The 26,263-nt window shown below is 48.6% G+C and overlaps 2 long non-coding RNA genes across 4 annotated transcripts; one reads left to right on the top strand and one right to left on the bottom strand.

Annotated features, from left to right (window-relative positions):
- Positions 1-765: 765 nt before the first annotated feature.
- LOC102548331 (uncharacterized) lies at positions 766-7,497 on the bottom strand. 2 transcript variants are annotated; one of them, XR_005490756.2, is made up of 2 exons: positions 6,956-7,497; positions 766-987 (listed from the first exon to the last, which is right to left on the bottom strand). It is a non-coding gene; the product is annotated as an uncharacterized LOC102548331 (long non-coding RNA). The 2 variants fall into 2 exon arrangements; XR_357868.4 differs by having other exon boundaries at positions 6,867-7,497.
- On the top strand, positions 994-25,160 carry LOC134480715 (uncharacterized). Of its 2 annotated transcripts, XR_010055450.1 has the most exons (4): positions 994-1,884; positions 19,355-19,438; positions 20,174-20,315; positions 24,951-25,160. It is a non-coding gene; the product is annotated as an uncharacterized LOC134480715 (long non-coding RNA). The 2 variants fall into 2 exon arrangements; XR_010055451.1 differs by lacking the exon at positions 19,355-19,438.
- The last annotated feature ends 1,103 nt before the right edge of the window (positions 25,161-26,263 follow it).

Here is a 26,263-nt window from a genome sequence, read left to right on the forward strand (position 1 = left end):
GGGATTTTCAATAAAGGTGCTAGAGAGATGGTTCCTCGGTTAAGAGCACCAATTGCGGGGCTGGGGATTTAGCTCAGTGGTAGAGCGCTTACCTAGGAAGCGCAAGGCCCTGGGTTCGGTCCCCAGCTCCGAAAAAAAGAACAAAAAAAAAAAAAAAAAAAAAAGAGCACCAATTGTTCTTCCAGGGGTCCTGAGTTCAATTCCCAGCAACCGCATGGTGGCTCACAACCATCTGTAATGGGATCTGATGCCCTCTTCTGGTGTGTCTGAAGACAGCAACAGTGTACTCACATACATAAAATAAATAAATAATTCTTAAAGTGAATAAAGAAATAAATTAATGGGGTTGGGGATTTAGCTCAGCGGTAGAGCGCTTGCCTAGCAAGTGCAAGGCCCTGGGTTCGGTCCCCAGCTCCAAAAAAAAAAAAAAAGGGTTCTCTAAGCCCCCTACCAGCATTGGCAAGGAAAGAGAGGCTGGCTAGGGATGGCCACCGGAAGTGAAGCCCAGGGACCAAGCAGAGGATTGGAAAGTACTCAGTGCCCATTACTTCTAGAGGCTCCCAACATGAACTACTTTCGCCCTCCACCCAGATACACACCCCACATTAGGGCCTTTGTACTAGCTATGGCATTTCCCATCTAACCGCACAGCCAGCCACCTGCCTTCCTGCTCTTTGTTGGCTGTGACGACTATTCTTGGTCATCAACTTGACTGCATTTGGAATGAACAGCAATACAGAAATGAAGGGCACACCTGTGAGATTATTATTTATTTATTTATTTATTTATTTATTTTGCTTTTTTTTTCCTTGCATGATAAAAAGGTTCCTGGGTTTGCTGGTTGCACTTCAAATCCACTTCTAGTCCACAGCTTTGAGGTGGGAGGCGGGAAGACACACCTTTAATCTGGGTCATGTGTTCTGCTGGAAGTCAATATATAAGGACTTGGAAGAAGAAAGCACTTGCTCTTTGCCTGCTTGCTCCTGCCTTGTTAGAAAAAGAAAAAAAAGTCAGTATGTTGACACATGTCTTTAATCCCAGCACTCAGGAGTCAGAGGCAGGAAGATCTTTGTAATTTTGAGGCCAGCCTGGTCTACAAAGTGAGTTCCAGGACATGCAGGGTTCAGTTACACAAAGAACTCTGTCATAAAAGTCCAAAGAGGCAAAATAGTAATAATAATAATATAAAAATAAATTTAATTATTTTTGTTTCTTTCAAAAATGCTTAAAAATACATTTATTTGGGCTGGAGAGACGGCTCAGCGGTTAAGAGCACTGACTGCTTTTCCAGAGGTCCCGAGTTCAATTCCAGCAACCACATGGTGGCTCACAATCATCTATAATGGGATCTGATGCCCTCTTTAGTTATGTCTGAAGAGAGCAACAGTACAGTCATATGCATAAAATAAATAAATTTTTAAAAAATTATTTATTGTGTCTATGTATGCATACATGCCTTCTTGAGTGCTACCATATTTATTTTTTGTATTTATTTATACTGTGTATGTGTTTGTGTGTGTGCACAGATGTCAGAGGACAACTTGCAAAAGTCAGTTCTCTCCTGTGGTGGTTTGAGTGAGAAGCGTCCCCATGGATTCATACATTTGAATGCTTTGTCCAATGTTGAGCTGACTATCTGGGAGGGATTAGGAGGTGTGGACTTGCTGGAGGAAGTGGGCCACCAGGAAGGTGGCTTTGAGATTTCAAAACCCAGAGCCATTCCCACCCAGTTAGTAGTCTGTCTCCCTCACCGCTGCTGTCTCCATGGAAGCTTTCAGTTGTTGCTCTAGAGTCATGCTTGCCGGTTTCCATGCTCCTCGACACAATGCTTGTGGACTCTGCTGCCCTCCGGAATCATGAGCCCCAGACTAAATGCTTTCTTTCGTAAGTTACCCTAGTCCCGGCTTTTTGTCCATGCGATAGAAAAGTAGCTGCTAAGACACTTCCTGGCGATCCCAAAGTCAGGTCCTCTGGCTTGGTGGCAAGCGCCTTCACTTGCTGACCCCTCTCTCTGGCCTTGTTTTTATTTCTGCGTGTATGTTTATTTGCGCATGCGTTGTGTTCGTGTGTGTGTGTGTGTGTGTGTGTGTGTGTGTGTGTGTGTGTGTGTGTGCGCGCGCGTGTCTGCGTGGAGGCCAGAGTAGAACTTGGGACGCTATTACACACTTTTCTACTTTTTTGTTTGTTCGTTCGTGATCTCTCACAAGCCTGGAGTGTTCCCAAAGCTGGCGCCTGCCCCGGGGGTGGGGTGGGGTATGTTTGGGCTGGAAGTGGGCGCCATCTTGTTTATGTTCTGCTGGGGATTGGAGGATCAGACTTATAAAGGCTAGCACTTTATTGATTGTGTCATTTCCCTAGCATTTGGGTGTTGTTTTGTTTTAAACGGGGTCTCACTGTGTTGGAGCGATGTTTTTGTACACTGTGTGAAGATGTGTCTCTGTCCTTCCTTACCTACCTAAGGCACCGTCTGATTGGTCAAAATAAAAAGCCTATGACCTATAGCAGAAGACAATAGAAAGTGGGTCATTGAGCACAGAGAGAGGAACTCTGGGAACGTCAAGCACCGGAAGACGCTCCACCAAGGAGGAAGTCAGGCATACGACACTGAGGAGAAGAAACTAGTCATGTGACAGAACTTAGATTAGTATAAACGGTTTAGTATAAGAGCTAGTTGAGGAGCAAGCTGAAGGTGATAAGCATTGAAAATGAAAATAAGACTTCGTGTATATGTTCGGCAGCTGGCACGCACTTGGAAAAGTCCAAACGGTTAAAACTACGTAGCGCTGACTGGTCTACAAGTCAGTATGTAAACTAGACTGATCTAGAACTCAGAGACCGACCTGCCTCTGCCTCTCATGTGCTCGGATTAAAAGTGTCCATAGGGGTTGGGGATTTAGCTCAGTGGTAGAGCGCTTGCCTAGGAAGCACAAGGCCCTGGGTTCGGTCCCCAGCTCCGAAAAAAAGAAAAAAAAAGTGTCCATTATTCCCTTTATTTTCCTTATTTTTGAAATTGGATCTCAAATTGTAGCCTCGGCTGGCCAGGAATTCACAATGTAAATTAGACTGGTCTTAAATTCATGGTAATCCTCCTGCCTCATCTTCCCAATTAGTACTGAAAGAGCGTACTCCTAAATGGGGAGCCTCGTCTCTCGCTCCAGTCGCGGGGTGGGGTGCGCCCAGGAATCACGAGTAACCAGTCTGTCTTGATGTAACAGCAAGAGGTAGCTTTTATTAAGGAGATCCCTATTAGCAGGATCCCGGGTCAATACGTATCCCACACAGGAGACAGAGGAATCGACCCCGAGCCTCCAAACTCGGGGGTTTATATAGTAGAGGTTAGGGGCATTCACTCGGTTACACATGATTGGTCAATTCAAATGGTGCACAGTTACTTTCGGCTCGAAATTACGTCAGCAAGGAGTACGTGCTATCTAGCAGCTCAGCAGCGCCGGTAGGGTGGCTCATCTCACTCAGGGGGGTGACTCACTTCTGGGGAGTGAAGGAAGGGGAGGGGGTGGCTACAGATGGTCAATGTCCTTGGGACTGATAGCTGGTTTGGCAAGTCCCTTCTCTGGCTTTCCCTCAGGCATGTCCGGCCCTGCACATCCGGACTCTGACAATGAGTAACCTTTTTTTTTTTTTTTTTTTTTTTTTGGAGCTGGGGACCGAACCCAGGGCCTTGCGCTTCCTAGGTAAGCGCTCTACCACTGAGCTAAATCCCCAGCCCCAATGAGTAACCTTTTTAAAACTCTAGTTCTACAGTACAATTATTGGCTGGAGCCACATCAACCAGATTAACTGTAAATGTATATCGAGGCTGAACTTGGTAGCTTATGTGTGTAATCTTAGAACTCTAGAGACTGAGGCACAAGGATCAAGAGTTTGACACTTTTCCCAGCATGTGGGAGGCTGAGGCAGGTGGATCTCTGAGTCTGAGACCAGCCCAGTCTATATAGTGAGTTCCTGGACAGCCATGGCTACATAGAGAGATTGTGCCTCAAAAACAGAACAAAACAAAACAAACAAAAAACACAACAGAAAGATGATGCCAGCCTGTGCTACTTAAAAAAAAAAAAAATGAAAACCAGAGCTGACAAGATGTCTGTGCAGGTAAAGGTAGTCGCCAAGCCTAGGGATCTAAGTTAAGTCCCCAGGACCCAATGATGAAAGGAGAGAAATGGCTCCAGAAAACTGACCACCAAACTCACTTCAGAGCATGTGTCTATCTACACAGATCCACACACACACATACAGACACACACACACACAAACGTGCATATACATACACAGATACACATATGTGCAAACACACATACATATACATACACATATATGCAAACATATATACACATACATATACAGATACATATACATGCATACACACATATATACATCCATACACACAGATACACAGATATGCATACATACACACATAGATACACAAAAAGGAAAGAAATTTAACAAAAATGAAAGGTGAACCCACAAAAGCTTACATGAAATAAAATAAATTTCAAGGCTTCTTTAGATTTATTAATTGTGTGTGTATTTGGCCTGCATGGACCTGTATAGGTCAGAAAAGGTCATTAGGTACCCTGGGATTGGGTTAAGGACGGTTGTGAGCCACAATGTGGGTGCAGGGAGCTGAACCCAGGTCCTCTGCAAGAGCAACATGTGCTCTTAACCACTGAGCCACCTCTCCATCCCCAAAGAAAACAAATTTATATGGAAATGCAAAGTGAGCTAATTAGTTTTTAAAAAATGTTTTAGGAGGGGGGCTGGGGATTTAGCTCAGAGGTAGAGCGCTTGCCTAGGAAGCGCAAGGCCCTGGGTTCAGTCCCCAGCTCCAAAAAAAAGAACCAAAAAAAAAAAAAATGTTGTAGGAGTCCGTGTATAAAGCGGTAGTGAGAGATACATTCGGGGTGCAGCTAGACACTCAGTGCTGAATAGAGCTCTCAAACAAAGCCATCCACACAGTCTCACCTGGCTCCCACAAAGACACAGCTGCAGTCCAGACAGGAATGGACGAGCCTTCAATAAATGTTGAATAATTGGATATTCACAAAGAAAATTCAATCCCAGCTCTTACTTCAAATACACCCCCAAATCAATTTGAAACGGACAATAAAAGCCTAAGTATGAAAGATTAAAAATAGAACCTGGAAAAAGAAATCGCATGGAAACCTATTTCCATAGCCTTGTGATAGCCACAACTTCACTGTTTAAGCCGGACTGCTACAGTACCTAAGTAATTTGTGGTCATCCATACCTACACGCGCACACACCATGACGTGAAGCCTAGCGTCCACACCCCACAGTTGAGCTGAGCACGGTGATCCAAGCATTTGAAAGGAGATCAAGATCACCAGTTTCAGGCCAGCCTGGGCTACGTTACAAGACCCCCCCCCCATCTCAAAAAGAACACCCAAAATCAAAAAACAAGTTTAACAAAAATGAAAGGTAAACCCCAAACCATATATGAAATAAAATAAGTTTTAAGACTTGGTCCAGCTAGGCTTGGTAGTGCGTGCCTATAAATAATCCCAGGTGCTGAGAGGTAGAGAGATGGGGTGGGGCATAGGAATTCAAGGCCAGCCTGGACCAAATAAGTTTAAGGCCAACCTGAGCTTAATGAAACCTTGTCTCAAAACACCACCACCCCCACCATATATTTTGCCTGTCTTTGGAGTTGCCTCAAGCAGGAAGGTAGACAAAACCACCTCTTAGACAGAGGCTAGTAGCCTATGCATTTTAGAGATTAAAAATCTTCCTTTCTGCAACACTGCCTGGCTCTTTTTCTGTATTCACCTTTCTCTCTCACTCTCTGTCTCTCTGTGTCTCTGTCTGTGTCTGTGTCTCTCCCTCTTCCCCTCCCTCTCTCTCCTCCCTCCCCCCTCTCTCCCCCCTCCCTCCCCCTCTTTCCCCTCTCCCTCCCCTCCCCCCTCCTCCTCTCCCTCTCCCTCCCTCTTTCTCCTTCTCCCCTCCCCTCCCCCCTCCTCCTCTCCCTCTCCCTCTCTCTCTCTGTCAAGAGCTCCCCGTCTAACACTGGAAATCCATCTTCATAGTGACTGTTCATTATTCATGTGTTTGTTTTGAGACGTGGTCTCAGGTAGCCCAGGCTATCCTCCAACTCATTCAATAGCTGAGGCTTGCCTTGTACTTCTGATCCTACTGCCTCCACCCCTAAGTGCTGGGATCGAATGAGAACACCAGCAGGCCTGGCTCCCCCTAATCCCTGTCTTCTGGGAGCTCCACTGCAGAGCAGAGCTGTGCCCGCATGCCCCGAGCAGTGGGTGCTCTGTGAAAACTTAAAAGATTCAAGGAGTCTCACCAGCCCGTCTTTTCCTGCTTCTCTCTTGGTAATTCTTATTTTTATCTCTTCCACAACCTTTCTACTTAATTTTAACTTCCTGTTCCTTCCCGGCTGGTTTAAATTCCAGGAGGCTCTATGCTATTCTGTTCCTCTTAACACTTCGATTCTCTGGGTCTTGGCTTGCCTTGATTTCCTTTCATAGTTTTAAAGGGTAGTTTCTGTTTACTTAACCTTTCTCCTTATCCCGGTGTGTGTGTTGTGTGAACATTTTGAGTTAGGGTCTCAAGCACACCAGGAAGCACAGCATGTAGCCAATTCGTTTTGTATTTGGTTTGTTTGGTTTGGGTTTTTTGTTTGTTTGTTTGTTTGTTTGTTTGCTTTTTGTTGGTGGTGTTGGCTTGTTGTTTTGTTTGTGAGATAGGGTCTCTCCTTACCTTGGAACTCACTCTGTAGACCACCAGGCTGGCCTTGAACTCACATAGATCCACCTGCTTCCCCGCCCCACCCCCATGCCGGGATTACCACCAGCTTCTTTTTCTATATTCTGGCTTGTTACCTTTTTGTTTCTCCCTTCCCGTTTTGTCGGTTTCCCCTTCACTCCAGGAGTATGGCTGTCATTCCCTAGGAGCACCACTTGGCCCTCACCTGGAGGAAGGCACAGGCAGCATCTCCAGGCGCAGTCAGGTCTGGGGGCCGAGGCCACGGTTTCTCCAAACAGCTCCAGCCTATACTTAGTACAGCAGGGGACTTGGAACGGACACCTGGGCCCCGTGGGGACTCCTACAGTGGGCGGTTTCTGTGCTAAGACCCTTGGAGCCTCACAGTAGCCTGAGATCCTTCTGGAAAGCCTTCTTTCCTTTCCTCTCCTTCCTCGGCAGGAGTCTGAAGACCAGCCGGCTCCTCCTCTTTATAGTCCCTCAAGCATCTCCTCTAACAGGTGCAAGATATTTCTGGCCCTTCTAACTCTGTGTGGCAGCCATGCCCTGCCCGCCACGTGTTCCGTTGCTGTAACGAATACTTGTGGTAAATCAACTGAGTAAGAGGAAGGTTTCTTTTGGGCTCAGTCTATGGTCCCATCCTCTGTTGCTGGTAGTGATACAGCACAGGAGAATGTGGCAGAGGGGGCTGTCCACCTCGTGCCTGGAAAGTAGAGACCGGAGGCAGAGTAAGATCCTCAGTTACCTCCCCACCCCCACTCCCCACTCCCCACCTCTCTACCCCCTCCCACTTCACTGCTCCCTCCCACCAAGGTCACACCCCCAGAGAGCTAACTTCCTTTCACTAGACTCCGCCTTCTAAACCATCTACCACCTCCCTGTCCTATCAGAGACTAAGGGCAGATCCCTCAACCTTGGAGGCATATCTTAACCTGAGGACAGGCACTAACGAACGAGTTTTCCTCATTTGTTGGGGGTCCTTGGTTGGCTGCTTGGACTCTAACGTGAAAAGCGATAGAAAGCGGACTGGAAGTGCAGTGCGTTCCGCGGAGTGTGGCACAGGTGTTAGTTACTTGTCAGTGGCTTGGGCTCTTCCGTGACTGGGCACGGGGCCAGCGGTGGTTTCACCGAGGACTTTCTGAGTGTTAAGATTTGAAAATGCTTCTTGGAAGCCTTTCAGTTCCTCCAGATAAGAAAACTTTTTTTTTTCCGTTCTTCCCCCCCCCCCCCCCCCCGGAGCTGGGGACCGAACCCAGGGCCTTGCACTTCCTAGGTAAGCGCTCTACCACTGAGCTAAATCCCCAGCCCCCAAGAAAACTTTTTTTTTAAAAGGTTTTTCTTTTCTTTTTTAATTTATTTCAAGACAGGGTTTCTTTGTGTAGTGCTGCTGTTCTGGAACTCTGTAGACTAGACCAGCTCTGTAGACCTTGCTGGCCTCGGAATTCAGAGATCTGCCCGCCTCTGCTGGCAGAATAGTTCTTTCCTCCCTGTGTACTGAGGTTGAACTCAGGTCCTTGAACTCGGCAACCACTGAGCCGCACCCTCGCTCTTTAGCCTTCTTGTCCAGGCAGCAATGGAAAGAGAGGGTCAACCTCTTCCCTGCGTGTGCCGCACCTCTGTCCCCACTGGGTCTTTCCACATCCTTTCCTTCCTCCCTTCAGTGTTTGATTTCAGACAGGGTCTATTCTAGCCCAGGTTGGCCTGGAACTTGATGCATAGCCAGTGTATGGCAGATCTGCAATCCTGACCTTGCTTTCACCTCCCAGTGCTGGGTGCCCACCATCACTCCTGATTTACGTGATCTTGGGAATCAAACCCAGGGCTCTGTGCATGCTAAGCAAGTTCTCTACCAACTGAACTACATCCCCAAACCTGCCCCTCCGCCTCTTGCTTTTGTTGCTATTTAAGCTAAGGATGCAGCTCGGTGGTTGAGCCCTGGCTCTATGTTCTCTTCTAGGACCAAAGTGGGCAGGGAAGCTAGATGCACGCTAAGGGAAACTCCAGGGCGGAATTCAATGGTCTTCAAGGTCTGACCCTGGCTGGGCCCTATGTCCAAAAGTTCTTATATTGTCCCCTGCATGGTGCTGCCCCCACATGGTGTCATCTCCACCCGGTGCCACCTACTGGAGACCAAGCTTGCACACGAGCTTGCAGATGTTTTACATTCAAACCATGATGCCTCCCTTGGATATGGTGGGACACAGGACTCTTTCTAAGGAACGGAAAGGAGAGGGCTGGAGAGATGGCTCAGTGGTTAAGAGCACTGGCTGCTCTTCCAAAGGACCTGAGTTCAATTCCCAGCAGCCACATGGTGGCTCACAACCATCTGTAATGGGATCCGATGCCCTCTTCTGGAATGCATGAAGAAAGAGTACTCATATACATAAACAGATAAATCTTTAAAAAGAAAAAAAAAAAAAAAAAACCAGCCACAGCAGCCATCTTCCAGCAACTCGCTAAAATGACGAACACAAAGGGAAAGAGGAGAGGTACTCAGTCTATGTTCTCTAGGCCTTTTAGGAAACACGGAGTTGTTCCTTTGGCCACACACATGGGAATCTACAAGAAGGGTGATATTGTAGACATCAAGGGAATGGGCACTGTTCAAAAAGGAATGCCCCGGGGTTGGGGATTTAGCTCAGGGGTAGAGCAGTTGCCTAGCAAGCGCAAGGCCCTGGGTTCGGTCCCCAGCTCCGAAAAAAAGAAAAAAGAAAGAAAAAAAAAAGGAATGCCCCATAAGTGTTACCACAGCAAAACCGGAAGAGTCTGCAGTGTCACCCAGCATGCCGTGGGCATCATTGTAAACAAGCAAGTTAAGGGCAAGATTCTGACCAAGATCTTGCCCGGATCCATGCTCGGATTGAGCACATCAAGCCCTTGAAGAGCAGAGACAGCTTCCTGAAGCGGGTGAAGGAGAACGATCAGAAGAAAAAGGAAGCCAAAGAGAAGAGCACCTGGGTTCAGCTGAAGCGCCAGCCTGCACCACCCAGAGAAGCCCACTTTGTGAGGACTAACGGGAAGGAGCCTGAGCTGCTGGAGCCCATGCCATACGGATTCATGGCCTGATGGACAAAAGGGAAATAAAGGGGACTACAAAGTGGTTTCATAAAAAAAAAAAAAAAAGGAGAAGAAAAGAATGGAACAGGGTAAATGTAAAAATATATAAATGGAGAATATATGAAATTTATTTCATTGTATATTCTACAGTATATGTATCATATATATTTATGTATTCTACATTATAAAATGTAGAATTTTATGAAATATAAAATTTATACAATATAAAATATAAAAAAGAAAACATTTCATTTTTATGTGCAATGTTTTGCCTGCACGTATGTCTGTGCATGGGTGTTGCAGACAGTAGCGAATGGACTGGGAATTGAACCTCTGGAAGAGCAGTTAGTGTTCTTAACTGCTGAGCCATCCTCTCCAGCCTCCTTCCTGTTTCTGAAAACAAGGACTGCTATGACCAGGACACATGCTCTGGATGTCCTGGAACTTACTACCTAGCCAAGGACGACTTTGACCTCCTGGTCGTCCTGTTTCCCCCTCCCAAGTTATCGCACAGTTGGTGCTACCATGCCCCGAATAAGTGTTTGCTATTTAAACCATCGAGTTGGCAGTTAATGTGTTGCACAGCCGGCCATAATGTAGGAGCTGAGGGAGACTCGCACTGGAGTTTGGGGCTTGAACACTGGATAAATGTCAGCAGCATTTATCAAAGGAGGGATTCTCTGCAGAACAAAGCATGATATTAACCAGGCAATGCTGATGCACACCTTTGATCTCAGAGCTTGGGAGGAGAGGCAGGGTCTTCTAGTTCAACGCCTGTCTGGTCTATAGAGCAAGTTCCAGAACAGCAAGGGTTACACGGAGAAATCCCGTCTTGAAACACCCCCAAACCTCCTAAGAAAAGAAAGCACAATATTGCCTGGGCATGAGAGTGCATGCCTGGAACCTTGGTGTCCAAGAGGCAGAGACAGGAAGATTGTCAGGTTGTGTGGTCGGCTTGAGCTGCCTAGTAAGTTCAGGGCGTCCCTGAGCTACATGGGGGAAAAGACTCCAAAGAAATAAATATAGCATTGCCCAGACGCATTGCCTTTAGGGGTAGCCAGCGGTGAAGCCTAGAGCAGGCTCTGGGCTCAGAATCCTCCCAATCCCAACACTCTTTTGGAATAACCTTTGTTTAGACAGCTAGGTGGAGCTTGCAACAGATGCTAGGTATAGTCTCCATTCTGGAGAGAGGATGAGGAGTCTCTGCTGTGTGCTAAGTGTGGAAAACATGAGCGCCCAGAGAAGAGATGAGAGGCCAGGAAGGGTGGAAGGGTGGTCACTGAGAGCTGAGATGTCCCGAGGTGGGAGGAGTACTCAGTTAAGGGTGTCTCCCAGCAGGAAGGAAGTTCAGAGAAGGGTAACAGTTCCTGATGCTTACATGCCAGTTTTTAACACAGCCTTAAGGGAACACGGTGGGATAGAACTGTAATCCCAGCACATGGGAAGTAGAGGCAGAGGAACGGAGCTCAAGTACAACCTAGACTATAGCTAGACTGTCCAGGAAAACAGAAGAATAGAGTCTTCTTCTTTTTTTTTTTCTTTTTTTCGGAGCTGGGGACCGAACCCAGGGCCTTGCGGCAAGCGCTCTACCACTGAGCTAAATCCCCAACCCCGAATAGAGTCTTCTGATCAAGCCCCGTAGTCACTCTGCATGGCCAAAAGTCACAACCTCCTTCTCACAGATGAAGAAACTCACGATATCACATGGTTTGTGGAGTGGCAACACCAAAAATCAGGCTTTGACCATAAAGGATGGGTAGGGCTTTTGAGTTCAGCTGTGCAAAAATTGGCCAACCGAGAGAGTTCACTAAACTCTCAGGGTGATTCTTGGGTGAGCAGAAATAGAGGTGGAGTCAGAGGGTGGTGCCTAAGGAAGAGAAGAAGCTATAACAGAGACCAGGAGATCTGTGCCTTTTGCCTTTAAAGGAGCAGCATGCAAATCATAGGCAAAGTAATATGCAAATGAGATGCAAATTGAGTCGGGAATGAGCATCTGCTATTTCTGAGTCAACAGCTCAGGCACTTTTGGGTGAGCCCTCCCCAGCTTTCTCCAGGGTTGCCAGGGTCAGGAACCCCAAAGGGAAGGCCTGCTAACTGAACAGAAGTGGGCTGCTAGGACAGCAGGGCGCTGCATAGGAAGGGAAGCCCCGCCCACTGCATGAAGGCGAGTCGTCTATTTGCATATTCATATTCAGATGACAAATGCTTGTAAAGCACCTACCCCATGAGAGGGCTGAGGCAGATGCGATGCAGAAGACAAGGAGATCCTCATTGTTTTCAAGGTCTAGGTGCATTCTTTCGGGGTTGCGGGGGTTGTGGGATAAACAATAAAGACGCTGCTGGCTTCTTCTAGAACCTAAACCAGGTTTTCCCAACCTCAGAGCTCTGGACACTTTCCGTCTTTCTTTAGTAACACCCTGGGCTTGGCCCAGTAGATAAATGACAGTAGCGACCCTTGACCTGTGACAAATAACCAGACATGACCTAATATGGAAGAAGTCAAAAAGCATTCAGATTGAAAAACTACCATTTGACCCAAATATGGTGGAATGTACCTGTAAGCCCTTGGGAGGTGGAGGCTGGAGGGTCAGGACATCAACGACATCCTTCACTACAGAGAAAGGGGGAAGCCGGCTGGACACCAGAAACCCTGAAGTAAAACCAAAACAAACCACTCAGATGTCTAAGACCATGAGCCCTTTGGCTGGGCCAGGATTCTCCTTGAGCTAAGTAAGGGTTTAGTTCTAAGGACTTAGTGTTCTAGACTATTATTTATTTATTTATTTATTTATTTATTTATTTATTCATTCTCCTTTCATTTTTCGAGGCAGGGTTTCTCTGTGTAGCCCAGGCTGTCCTGGAACTTGCTCTGTAGACCAGGCTGGCCTCACAGAGATTCGACTCCCTCCAACTCTGACTCTGGAGTTGCTGGGATTAACAGTGCAGGTCCCCACTGCCCGGCTGGCTGCAAGGCTGTTCTCTAGTGCTTTCCTTTGTCATTCTGTCTGTCTTCCAGTTGACGTCGGTGGGGCTGTGGGTTCCATGCCTATGTCCATAGGTAGATCCCAAGAGTTCAGACAGGCAGCTTTGCCAACCAGTGTTTTCTCAGGGCTGCCCTGGAGTCTTGAGGGACCCCTGGAAGCCTGCAGGGGTGATGGAAGGGGCCAGCAGGAGTTAGAGCTCAGACCTTACTGGTTTTGTTTTTGAGTTTCCTTATTGTGTCCTTTGAATACAAAGTCCCAAGTGGACAGAGGTCCCAAAGGACAGTTGCCAACCACTCAGCCAGATGAGGGACCACAAGCAAGATTCCCCTTCCCAATATGTCTGCCCTCGAGTGCATGCAGCGGTGGCTCTAGGGTGACTGTTTGGAGGCTTTCTCAGCTTCCTGTCCAGTTCTTGCCTTCGATAGGAACTGGAGAGAAAGAATACTGTACCTTAAAACCAAGGGATCTATGTATGTGTGCAGAACAAACAGGGTGGGAAGCAGGGTTGGGGATTTGGTTCAGTGGTAGAGCGTTTGCCTAGCAAGCACAAGGTCCTGGGTTTGGTCCCCAGCTCCGGGAAAAAAAAAAAAAACAGGGTGGGAAGTGCCATCCTCCAAGCATCCCTGTCACAGCATGATGCCCAGGACAGAAGCCAGGGTCCTTGATCAACTGCATCCCAAAGCAGAACAGGGCTCTCACACTCAACTGACAATACAAAGAACCAGGGCTAGACACCAAGAAGAACTTTCCAACTTAGCACCTGGGGGAATTGCTGCCTGGGATAGGAGGATGTCCCTCCCATTAGAGCTGGATCTCAGAATCCTGCAGAGATAAATCTCTGAAACTCAGCAAGGACAGAGCCAGACTGGGAAGTTTACCCCACCCCACTGCCCGAGAATTCTCTTCTGTCCAATTCTTGTCAGGAGCAGTGGGGATGTGTGGGGATCTTGTTCCCCAGGGACTGGGGTATGGAACGGGCTTCCCCAAGTACCACACCCTCTGGATCCAGGCACAATCAGGCATTTCATGTCTCAGAAGGGTCAGAATGAAAGGCCAGTGTCTGTCTGTTTGCCCCACACCCCCTTCCAGCGCCAGATTTTTCCATCTGCCCCAGCCTCGTCCTCATGTCTCTCCCCACCCAGACTGTGTCACACTCAGATTAATGGAAACAGAGGGATTGTCTTTAGTTCTCTGTGCGGCTGGTGCTTTCTGCCCCAACACTCCCATGAGGAAGCTAGATCTTAATGTCCCCTCCTGTCACACACAGGATCCCCAGAGGGCTCAGGGACTCCGATGTACCACAGAGGCCACCAGAACCTCTGATCTAGCTCTCGATACTCCTCCTTCCTGTGTTCTCTGCACTGAGGCCCTAGGTGATGGGTGACTTCCTCACAGACTCAGAGGCCTTCTTCCCTCTGGAGACTTCCTGAACAGTTAGTTGTCCAAGACCTGTTTGAACAGCTGGACCAAAGAAGCCACTTCTGTCATTGCCTATGTGTCCCAAAAAAAAGGGACCTTCTCTGTGCTGCCTGCAGGAGCCCAGATCCAATGCCACCTTGCCTTGGGACCACAGTGCTGAAGCTTCTAAGAAACATTCAGAAGCTGACGTCACTATTCTCCAGACCCTCCACCTGTTTGTCCCACCACCACCAGAAGCTGTGAGCAGCCATTCCGGGACCTGACATTCTGTCAGCTTCACACCACCTTCCCGCATACCCATCCAGGAGTACTTCCTGGATAAAATATTAAACACGCAAATCTGAGAAGTGCCTTAACCAGCGACAGACTGCACGACCACAGCCTGGCGAAGGAGACGCACGCCGTCCGGGGGCGGGGAGGTATATATAGACACAGACTTTGCATCTTCCCAACGTGTATGAGGCAGAGCAGTGCCTGTGGAAAAATACCGCTGCAACCTCCAGCTGGGGTGGCCTGACGTCGGAGACAGGGGGCTGGTGGAGGTGGGATGGGAGGTGGGGGGGTCCGGAGGAGCCCCAAAGCCGAGCTCAGAGTGGGGTGACAAAAGCCCTTTGTGCTTGTATTCTGTATAGTGACATCGCCGGACTCGGCAAGGGAACAGGAGGTTGGTGAGAGGCAAGACCTCAAGATAGAGCGGCGAAAACGCCAGAGAAGGGGAGGATCTAAGGTTGCTAGGAGCACACCTCACTCCCCCTGTGCCATAGGGCCTCTAACACCGTACCGTGATGCCCTGCATGCCGGGATGCCCTGCGTGCGGTGAAGTTCAGAGATGAGCCAATAGGGTTCTTGCCTGGGTCTGAATCAACAAAGAACCTTGTTGATGTAGCCTGCCCTGACCCGAGGGGTGAGGGTGGGGCTAAATCTACATTTCCCGAAGCTGATTGGTGCATGTAATGTCCAACCCATCAAGGCCTGGGCATTTGCCAAGCTCCAGAGTTCCCCAGGGATCCACATAAGTATAAGTTTTTTGGTTTGGGGGTATTTTTTGTTTTGGGCTTTTGTTGTTTGTTTGTTTGTTTGTTTGTTTGTTTGTTTTGAGACAGGGTCTCACTGAGTAGCCCTGGCTGGCTTGGAACTCACTCTGTAGACCAGGCTGACTTCCAACCTACAGAGATCCACCTGCCTCTGCCTTCTAACTGCTGATATGAGAGTCATGCGACAACACTTTGGGCACAAATTCAAGAGTCCTAGAACACCCACAGCTAAGTCCAGCCTTCGAACTCGAGAATCCATGTGACCTGTATGTGGCATCTGTCACAGCCTCCTGCAGGCCAAGGACCCATGTTTTCTCAGTGACCTGAAAAACCCAGGCCAGAGAATCAGGGAGCCCAGGGGGCCAGCACTAAAAAAGATCATAGGCTCTGTAGTGACACAGTCCCCAAGCCCTGGGGAATGACAAAGAAAAGTGTTCCTGTCACTTCAGAGAATCATAGAGCCCATCTGGATTTAGAAGGCAGACTCACTTTGTCTCAGAATAAGTTGCCCACAGGAATCCGGACTAATGACATCCTACAAAGGACAGCCATTCGGCCCAGGGTGGCCCAGAGCTCACCATAGTTAGGGCTGATGACGTACTCACAGCTGAGCCCCTAATCCAGGAGGGGCCCCAGTGCAGGTGAGCCTGGGGAGGGGAGCTCTCCTCAGACGGGCAGGATGTGGAAGACTGGAAGGTGAGGCTGGAGAGAAGACAATCGGGCTCTAGGGAGTCTGCCAGCTCCAGGCTGCTGTAAGCGGCCTGATGCTGTGGGCTGGGTGCTACTTGGCTGCGCCCAGTTGGAAGGTGCTAAGAGGAGGTGCTGCGGCTACAGTGCCAGCTCAGCCTGAGGAGGAAGTGGGAAGCAGAGGCAGGGTGGGCACGGGGCCCTGGCACAGGAAGAGCAGACTCCCCCAGGGGGGCCTGGCACCAGGACAATCCACTGTCAAGGCAAGAATTCAAGCAGGGAGGAGCTGAAATGCAGCTCCCCGACATTCACACTTCCAGCCCCCATTATGCCCAGGGCAGGGCAAATGGGATACAGATCTCAAGTGAGGGGTGCCCGGCACTGCACCGACAGACAGCAGGCATCGCTATAGCTGGTGAACTCTAGTCCCAGAAGTAGGAGCACTTTCTATGCTACAGATCCTGGGGCAGGTGCTGTGTGTGTGTGTGTGTGTGTGTGTGTGTGTGTGTGTGTGTGTGTGTTCCCTGCCCTGACCCCAGGGGGTGGAGCAAGAGCTAGAGAGGGTGATACGGTCTTGACTAAGTCTAGTCTCTCATCCATCAGTCAGTTAGTCGCCTCTCTGTCCTCACCCTCACCCAGGATCTACAGGTCTCCCTAGGAGCCGGTAATGTCGGGGTGGCCGGGGTGGGTGAGGGGCCTTGTTGGAGGGCATTGAGCAGGAAGGACACCAACCTTTTACCAAGAAAGAAGAGATTTTTTTGTAAAGAAAAGATTTATTTATTTTATGTGTGAGTACACTGTAGCTGTCTTCAGACACACCACAAGAGGGCACCAAATCCTATTACAGGTGGTTGTGGCTCGATGGTTAAGAGCACTGACTGCTCTTCCAGAGGTCCTGAGTTCAATGCCCAGCAACCACATGGTGGCTCACAACCATCTGTAATGGGATTCTGGTGTGTCTGAGGACAGCGACGGCGTACTCATATACAAAATAAATAAATATTAAAAAAAAAAAAAAGAAATGGACCTGTTTTGCAAAGTTCTAGGCAGCAACTGGAAAGAGGGAGGGGGAGGAAGGAAGGAAGGAAGGAAGGAAGGAAGGAAGGAAGGAAGGAAGGAAGGAAGCAAGCCGCCAGCCGGGCAGGAGTGGAGAGCCAGAGGCAGACTAGTCCCTGAGTTCCAGGACAGCCTGGGCTACAAAGCCAGTTCCAAGACAGTTTAGTTTATACAGAGAAACACTGCCTCAGAAAAACAAAACAAAACAAACAAAAGGCAGGTAAGCCTCTCCCTTTTTCTTTTTTTCTTTTTTCTTTTTTTTTTTCCGGAGCTGGGGACCAAACCCAGGGCCTTGTGCTTGCTAGGCAAGCGCTCTACCACTGAGCTAAATCCCCAACCCCCAGCCTCTCCCTTTTTAGGTCACACATCTCTTAAGGCAAGTATCAAGAAGAGGCTGGGGGTTGGGGATTTAGCTCAGTGGTGGAGCGCTTGCCTAGCAACTGCAAGGCCCTGGGTTTGGTCCCCAGCTCCGGAAAAAAAAGAAAAAGAAAAAGAAAAAAAAAAAAAGAAGAAGAAGAGGCTGTGGTCCCCAGTCTAAGGGAATTAGTACCAGTTTCTCCCCAAATCGCTCCTTTTTCATCCCGTTAGCACAGGATCGTCACCAGGCTGACCTCCCTTGTCTGTGCAGAGGAGACACATTTAACACTCTCAGACACAGCTGTGCCCAACCCAGAGACACACTCCAGCACGCACTGGAAGGATGCTATAGAAAGAGAACCGTGTACACTCCTGGGCACTCATGCCTGCGTGCCCAGGTGGCTCACCAGCAGGCTCAGAGACCTCACAAAGACACACGCAGGGATCTTGCTCATAGGACACACACACACAGGACTTCCCACAGAATTCTAGGAAAGAAAGTGCCTTGGTCTCTGTAGTACAGTCCTGACATAGAAGAATAAAAATCAAGGTCCAGAGAGATGGCTCAGTGGTTGAAAGCACCGACTGCTCTTCCAGAGGTTCTGAGGTCAAGGCCCAGCAACCACATAGTGGCTCACAACCATCTATAATGGAACCCAATGCCTGTTCTGATGTGTCTGAAGACAGCTAGTATACTCATATACATTAAATAAATAAATAAATAAATAAATAAATATCTTTTTAAAAAAAGTTTATGCCATAATAGGTTAAGATATTATCTTTTTAATTTTTAAACTTTTATTGGAAATTTCTTATTTTTAATTTATTAGAGACAGGGTCTCACCATGTAGTCCTGGCTGTCCTGGAACTCACTCTGTAGACCAGGCTGCGCTGAAACTCACCGAGATCCACCTGCCTCTCTCTCCTTAGGGCTGGGATTAGAGACTACCACACCTGGCCTTACTTTTATTTTTTATGTGTATGCATGTACGCATATGTATCTGTGTAAGTATATGCAACCAGTCTGCAGTTGCCTATGTAGTCCAGAAGGGGGCATCGGGTTCTCTGGAGCTGGAGTTACACAATGCTGGGAGCCACTGCTTCCTGTCCATGGGTGCTGGGAAATTAACTAGAGTCCTCTGCAAGAGCAGTCAGTGTTCCTAACCACTGAGCCATCTCTCCAGCCTTTGGTATCCTTATAGAAATTACATTTTTCTATTTATTATGTGTGTCTACACACATGCACACACTGTAATGCACTTCTGGAGGTCAGAGGACAAATTGCAGAAGTTGGTTCTCTTCTTCTATCATGTGGGTTCCAGGAATGAAACCCAGGCTCACTGAGATACCTTGCTGGCCCTTTTGTTGCTGCTGCTGCTCCCCCTGCTGCTGCTGCTGTTGCTGCTGCTGCTGCTGCTGCTGCTTCTTCTTCTTCTTTTTTTTTTTTTTTTTCGGAGCTGGGGACCGAACCAGGGCCTTGCCCTTGCTAGGCAAGCGCTCTACCACTGCTGCTGCTTCTTTTGAGACTGGGCTCACACAGTAGCCCAGGCATGCTTCAAACTTGTGTTCTTCCTGCCTCAGCTTCCCAACAGAGATTAGAGACATGTGCCCCTCTGCCATCATTTTAACAGCATAGAATTTTAATCTCAGAACAGTGTGCTACATTCCTAAAATCCCAGTACTTGGGGACCTGAGGCAGGAGAAGGAGGAGCAGGAATCCAGGCCAGACTCACCCACAGTAAGTTTTTAAGGGTAGCCTGGGATACATACGATCCCGTCTCATTATCCAGCAAACCAAACAACCAAATCCAGCGGAAGATAAGAGTTCGAGACCCTGGAAGACACTCAGTCAGTAATAGCACATGTAGCCAAGCCTGATGACCTGAGTTTGGTCCATAGAAGGACAGAACTCGCAAACATACTCAGTAGATGTGATGAGAGGAGGTGGAGGAGGAGGCCAGGGAGACGAAGAGGCTCAGGATCTCTCAGGATGCTTCTCTGTGTTCCCTACAGATATCCTCATGTGATCTGAAACTCACTGCAGTGAAAACAGAAGGGAACGGTCCTGTCAGGAGAATGACCCCCTGCAGTTATCAGGTGGGTACAATGGAGGAAAGTGGGGACCCATTCCAGGCTCTGGGAGTCCCTGACAGAAAAGCCATAGCAGCAAGGCTTCCTTTGAGATATTTGTAACCTGGAGGGTGGGGACATGGAAGTAGGAGCTGGAGGTTGGGGAGCCCACTTGAGAGGCTGTGGCAAGAGAACTCAATATTTGAAGCCTACAACATAGCAGGAGGCTCAAACCAAGCAAGAGCTGGGCACCATGTGCATGCCTGTGTGACATGTTGTGTGACAAAGCTTTTCCTGGGAGAAAGCCACACATCTACTCATCTCAGATTGAGAACCTATGACAATCCAAAGTATAGACAACATCAGTGTCCAACTTGTTGAACCAATGGGTTTTATTGGGGTTACAGGATAAGGGTAAGGAGTCACAGAAGCAGAAATGACAGCTGCATCTCCAAAGCCCACCCCAGCATGGCTGACAGCTCACATGTAGGCAACTCAACATGTTGGACCTTTCCAGGCATCTCTGCTGCTCTAAACCTCTTCCAGAGAGTTCAGCTGGTTCCTGTTTTCCCAGGCCCTGGTCTGGTCTCAGAGTGCTCTTTGCAGCTTTTCTCCTCCGAGAGTCTTTGCTGCGCAGGTTCCCTCCTCTGAAAGGGACTCTCAGCATCTATTGCTTACTGTGGAAGGGAGGAGCCTAGTGAATCTGCTCAGTTTCAGGGACTTCCTGAAGCTATCTTGATTTGTGTACCTTTCTGTTTACAGAGCTTCTTTACAGGAGACTGGAGAGATGGCAGTTATGAGGACTGACTGCTCTTCAAGAGGTCCTGAGTTCATTGCCCAGCAACCACATGGTGGCTCACAACCATCAGTAATGGGATCTGATGCTCTCTTCTGGTATGCAGCTGTAAGTACAGATAGAGCACTCATATACACAAAGTATACATCTAAAACACAAGGAAGGGGGAGGGGAGGGGTCTGGAGAGATGGCTCGATGTTAAGAGCACTGGCCGCTCTTCCAGATGGCCCAGGTTGTTTCCAGCATCTGCACCGCAGCTCACAAACAGCTGTAACTCCTCTGCAGACACCAGGCACACACATGGTCCAAAAAACTTGCATGCTAAAAATAGATCAATCTTAAAAAAAACAAAAACAAAAACAAAAACAAAAACAAAACTGTAGGAGAATGCATCTATAATCTCAGTTCTCCAGAGGCTTAGGCAGGAGGATCACTGTGAGTCTGAGGTCAGCCTGGGCTACTTATAAAGACCCTATACCAGAAAACAAAACAAAACAAAAATCCCACAAAAACAAATGGTAATGAAATGAATGATAGGAAAAAATATTTCAAAAATTAAAAAAACGAGCAGGTGTGGTGACGGCTTTATTCCCAGCACTGGGGAGGCAGGTGGATCTCTGTGAGGGGTGCCCAGCATAGGACTGACAGACAGGTGGGGGAGTCGTGCTAGAGAGATGACTCTTGCAGAGAAAGAGTTTGAAGCCCTTCTGGTGTGCAAAGTGAGTTTTAGGACGACCAGAGCTACATGGAGAGACCCTGTCTCAAAAATTCAAACAAATAAATATGGCTAGGAATGGTGGTGTTCATCTATAATCAGAAGTTCAAGGCTAGCCTCAACTTCACAGTCAGTTTGAGGCCAGCCTGGGCTTCACGAAAGACTCTCTCAAACACCAAAGGGGTGAGGGGAACAGGGTGGGAAAGACAGCACTGCAGGTAAAGGAACTTGCCTTCAAGCCTGACTACCAGAGTTCAATCCCTGGCACCCACATGGTGGAAGGAGACAGACTCCAGTTGCCTCTGACTTTCACATGAGCACTGTGAAAATCAATCAATCAATCAATCAATCAATCAATCAATGAACAACAGGCAAGAGGTGTGCTTGACTCTACTGGCAGGAGTATGGCAGTCCTTTCCCTAAGTCAGTGAGCTGGGAATCCAAGGAAGACACAAATGCAGCAGAGGAAATAATGACCCTTTTGCTCTGCTACCTCTATGAGCTCCTCCCACAATGGCTATCCAACTCCTTTTGTTGGGGGTTAGGGGTAGTCTGGCAAAATCCAGGCAGAAGGCAGCCTCCTCTGACCAACCGTCCCACCTCTACACCCGCCCTGTCTGCACTTTGCACTGGATTCATAGTGTACATACACACACACACACACGCACGCATATGCACACAAATCCTCCACGTGTGGCTTCAGTCTCCTTCCCTGTCTGACCCAAACTCTAGGAGTCATCCTTGCCCTCTCTTGCAAGTTCCTTGCCACTTTCTCCCTGAAGTTTCCACCCTGGGTCTGTTTCACTCCTAGCCCTTGCCCTTAAAGGAACCCTCGAGAAAAGCCCCTGGCCCAGGCCACTTGCTCCCTCTACTCTCAGTTTCCAGTTCTTTCTCTGCTGTATCCTTCTTGAGTACCTCCTCCAGGCACCTCAGTCTCTCCCTCATGCCCCTTTCCCCTCCTTTAAACTGGCGGCCCACTTCTCCTATGAGTCTCTCTCTCTCTCTCTCTCTCTCTCTCTCTCTCTGGTGTGTGTGTGTGTGTGTGTGTGTGTGTGTGTGTGTGTGTGTGTGTGTGTAAGCGTGTGTGTGAAAGCAACAGGATCCTGTGGAGGGCCATAAGTTCCTCCCCAGCCCCTCTGAGGCCTCCCTCACTCCTCGATCACCCTGCCTTCTGTTACCCAGACTCCTCAGCCCCTCACCTGAGGGTAACTTGCACTGTTGAGGGTGCTAGTTTCTGAGTCTCCTTCTAGATCCTTCTAGAGTCTCCTCCATCTCTGTCCTTCATACCCTTTAAGTTCCACAGAAGGGGTGCCTACACTGCTGGATCCCCCCACCCAAGGACTTCTCCCCTCCCACAGAAGGACCCACTAGAGCCCCCATTAGGGAAGACTATGATCCTCTTACTCCATCTGATGTTTGTGTGACACCCAACACCCATGGCTCGCTTTCTCCTCCACCTTCAGTTACCTTTTCCTCCCTCAACTCTTTCTTTAACACTGAGGGTTAAACCCAGGGCCTTTCACATGCTCGGAAAGCAAAACCCCACTGAGCCAGGACCCTAACCTTCCCTGGACCCGTTCCTTAGGATAAGTTGAATGGTGTCAAGTGAATTTTCTATTACTGGTGGAGTGTTTCACCTTTTGCTTTTGTTTCGTTTGAGACAGTTTCTCTATGTAACAGCTCTGACTGTCCTGGAACTTACCCTCTAGACCAGGCTGGCCTTGAATTCTCAAAGATCCAACTGCCTCTTCCTGCCCAGCGCTGGGACAAAAGGCGTGTGCCACCACTGCCCAGCCATTCTGTGCTCTTAGCTGCGAATCCATCACTCTGTGTGTGTGTGTGTGTGTGTGTGTGTGTGTGTGTGTACTATGAATCCAATGCAAAGTGCAGACAAGGGTGGGTGTAGAGGTAGGAAGGAGGGATGATGGGTCAGAGGAGGTGAGGGAGCGCGCGCGCACACACACACACAGGCACACACACACACAGGAGCACACACATAGGCGCGCACACACAGGCACACACACACAGGTACACACACACACAGGCACACACACACACACAGGAGCACACACATAGGTGCGCACACACAAGCACACACACACAGGTACACACACACAGGAGCACACACATAGGCGCGCACACACAGGCACACACACACAGGTACACACACACACACACAGGCACACACACATAGGCGCGCACACACAGGCACACACACACAGGTACACACACACACAGGCACACACACAGGTACACACAGGCACACACACACAGGCACACACACACAGGCACACACACACACACAGGAGCACACACACAGGCACACACACACAGGCACACTCACTCACTACACACAAGAGGCAACTGTTCTTGGAGGCCAAAACCTAGGAACTAGAGTGATAAGCAGTCGGGAGCTTCCTGATATGGGTTCTGGGAACTGAACCTTCAGTTCTCTGCAAGAACATGAATTGGTTACTTTGTCATCTTAAAACAAGCTAGGGTCATTGACATGAGGGAACCTCAACTGAGAAAATGCCTCGCTCTGATTGCCTATAGGGAATTTCCTTAATTAATGATTGACCTAGCATCGTTCAGTTCACTGTGGGTGGCCCTGGTTGGTTTAAGAAAGCTGGGGACGGAGGGGGGTGGGGGTGGGGGTGGGGGGACACAGATAGGTGAGCCTCACTCCTTCATGGTGTCTGCCGTAGTACTTCCTACCTCTAGGTTCCTCTCCATTTGAGTTCGGGCCTTGGCTTCCCTTGGTGATGGACTGTGATAAGGATGTGTAAGTCAAACAAGCCCTTTTCTCCTCAAGTTGCCTTTGGTTGTGATATTTAGCAGCACAGCAGAAGGCTTCTCTAGGAGAAGCATCAAGGGCTCTTAGCTGCTGAGTCATCTCACTAGGCCTCTCCTGCTCCCACTTCCACACCTCTTGGGAGATAACGTCTCACACGGATTTCTGGCTGGCCTGGAACACAGAATGTAGAGCAGGCTGGTCTCCAAATGAGGACCATCTCCTGCCTCCCAAATGCTGGAGTTCCAGGTGTGTGGGTGTGTGCAGTGCACACCTGGCTAATTGGACAAATTTTTATTAATTAGCTGAATTAGTCATATAGTTCTATTATGCGAAACTGCATTACCTTACTTAGGCCACGTGGTATTAGTTAATTAAAGTCCCATAGCATCGAAGACAGTGGCTGGGGCTACCTTTTCCTAAGTGTTTCTCACTCCATCTCCAAATGTTGGAACTTAAATTTCTATTAAAGCTGTACTTTTGGGGCTGGGGATTTAGCTCAGTGGTAGAGCGCTTACCTAGGAAGCGCAAGGCCCTGGGTTCGGTCCCCAGCTCCGGAAAAAAAAAAAAAAGCTGTATTTTAGGCAAGTGTCAGTGACCTCGTAAGATCAGGAATCAAAGTCATTTTGGCTACATATAGAGTTCAAGGCCAGCCTGGGCTTTATATAAAGTTTTAGCCAATCCAAAGCTATATATAGGGAGACACTGTTTAAAATTAATTAATTAATTAATTAAGACAGGTCCTTAAAAAATGCGAAGTTTCTAACCCCCAGATCCAAGAAAACAAAAGCCAGTTGGGCTCTGTTGTCCGGTTACTCAGAGACCCCAGCATTTTCTGTGTCCCACTGTAGTGCCCTCTAGGGCACCCTCCTCTAGGGCACTCCCGTGACCAACCTTGAGTGATGCCATCCTGGGGTATGCCAGCCAGAAGGTGAAAAGGCATAACCAGGCTGGGAAGGCACACAATACTGCCCCCTGCAGCCTACTGATGCGATTGCAGTCACATGGCCACATCCGACTGCAAGGGACTTTAAGAAGGCCTGGACAGGCTGGAAGAAGGATCTGTTAGCCGACAATTAGTAGTGGCCTCAAAGTCCTCCTGCCTTGCTCCACACTGATGGCCGCTGATGTCATCAGAGTTCGGGCTTCACCCCCCATCCCTGCCCCTCTACACACATCCCTGGGCTGCTTTTGCCTGGTCCTGTGGTGATGGTTCCTTCTTATCTTCCTTCAGATACATCACCCTGAGCGGCTGACTTACCTGGAACCTGGAGATTTGGGCCCTAGGAGGACTTCCTCAGTTCTCAACCTGACCCGCATGCCAACACAGGAGCCAAAATGATGGGGCAACAGACCGGAAGTAGGCTGGGTTGGGGTGGGGAAGACTAGGTCTGGACTAGTTAAAGCTAGATGTGGTAAACCACAGAGTAAACACAAAGTGTGAGTTTTCGGTCTTTGCTCCTCTTCCTCTCGACATCCCTGCTTCTTTTGTCTGTCATCCCCACTGCCGTCCCCACCCCTGGTGCTAAACATTTAAACCAGGACCTCCGTGATGTTCTGTGGGTGCTCTCTACACGAAGCAGCAGCTTCAGCTCCCTCGTTTTCCTAAGTGCTTGGGAGGCGTTCTAGTTTCTGGTCCATTGCTTTGATCAGCACCATGACCAAAAGCAAATTGGGGAGGAAAGGGTTTATTTCATCTTCCACATTCATCATTAAAGAAAGTCAGGACTGGAAGAGAGGGAGAAACCATGGGGGAATGCTGCTTACTGACTTATGCTTGGCTAGCTTGCTTATTGCAGCCCAGATCCATCTACCTAGGGAATGGTGCCACCCACGGTAGGCTGGGCTCTCCCACATCATCAGTCAAAACCTCTTATGGACAAAGCCATGGGCCAATCTAACCTGGGCAATTTCTCCACTGAGATTCATTCTTCCAAAATAACTCTGGGTTATGTCCAATTGGTAAAAAAAAAAAAAAAAAAAAAAAAAAACTAACCAGTGCAGGTAACCAACTTACTGTGTGTGTCACAAAATCTGTTGAGTTTAGGTGGCAATTGAGGCTCAGAGAGAGTAAGTCACTGAGCCAGAGTTGACAAGCATTAGCTATAGAGTACCCACATCCTAAAGAAGGGATCACCTGACCTGCCTCTACGTACAGGCGCACATAGGCACACATTCTGTGTCTCTGTGTCTCTGGCACAGAGCTGTGACTCCTAAAGCCAGCTCCACAAAGGTATCCTCTGACTTCCACACATGCGAGCGCTATGACAGCCATGCACATCCCCCTACACACACACACACACACACACACACACACAGAGAGAGAGAGAGAGAGAGAGAGAGCACTTAGAATAAGTCAGGTGTAGTGGTGCCCAACTTTAATATCAGCTCTTGGGAGACAGAAGTAGGCAGATCTGTGAGTTCCAGACCAATCTGGTCTACATAGTGAGTTCTGGGCCAGCTAAAGATAGTGAGACAAAGGAAAAAGAAAAAAAAACTCAAGGCACTTAGATTAGAACAATGCGTGGCTCCCAGCAAGGGCTGTCA

Source organism: Rattus norvegicus, chromosome 10, assembly GCF_036323735.1.
Source record: "Rattus norvegicus strain BN/NHsdMcwi chromosome 10, GRCr8, whole genome shotgun sequence".
NCBI classification, from domain to species: Eukaryota; Metazoa; Chordata; class Mammalia; order Rodentia; family Muridae; genus Rattus; species Rattus norvegicus.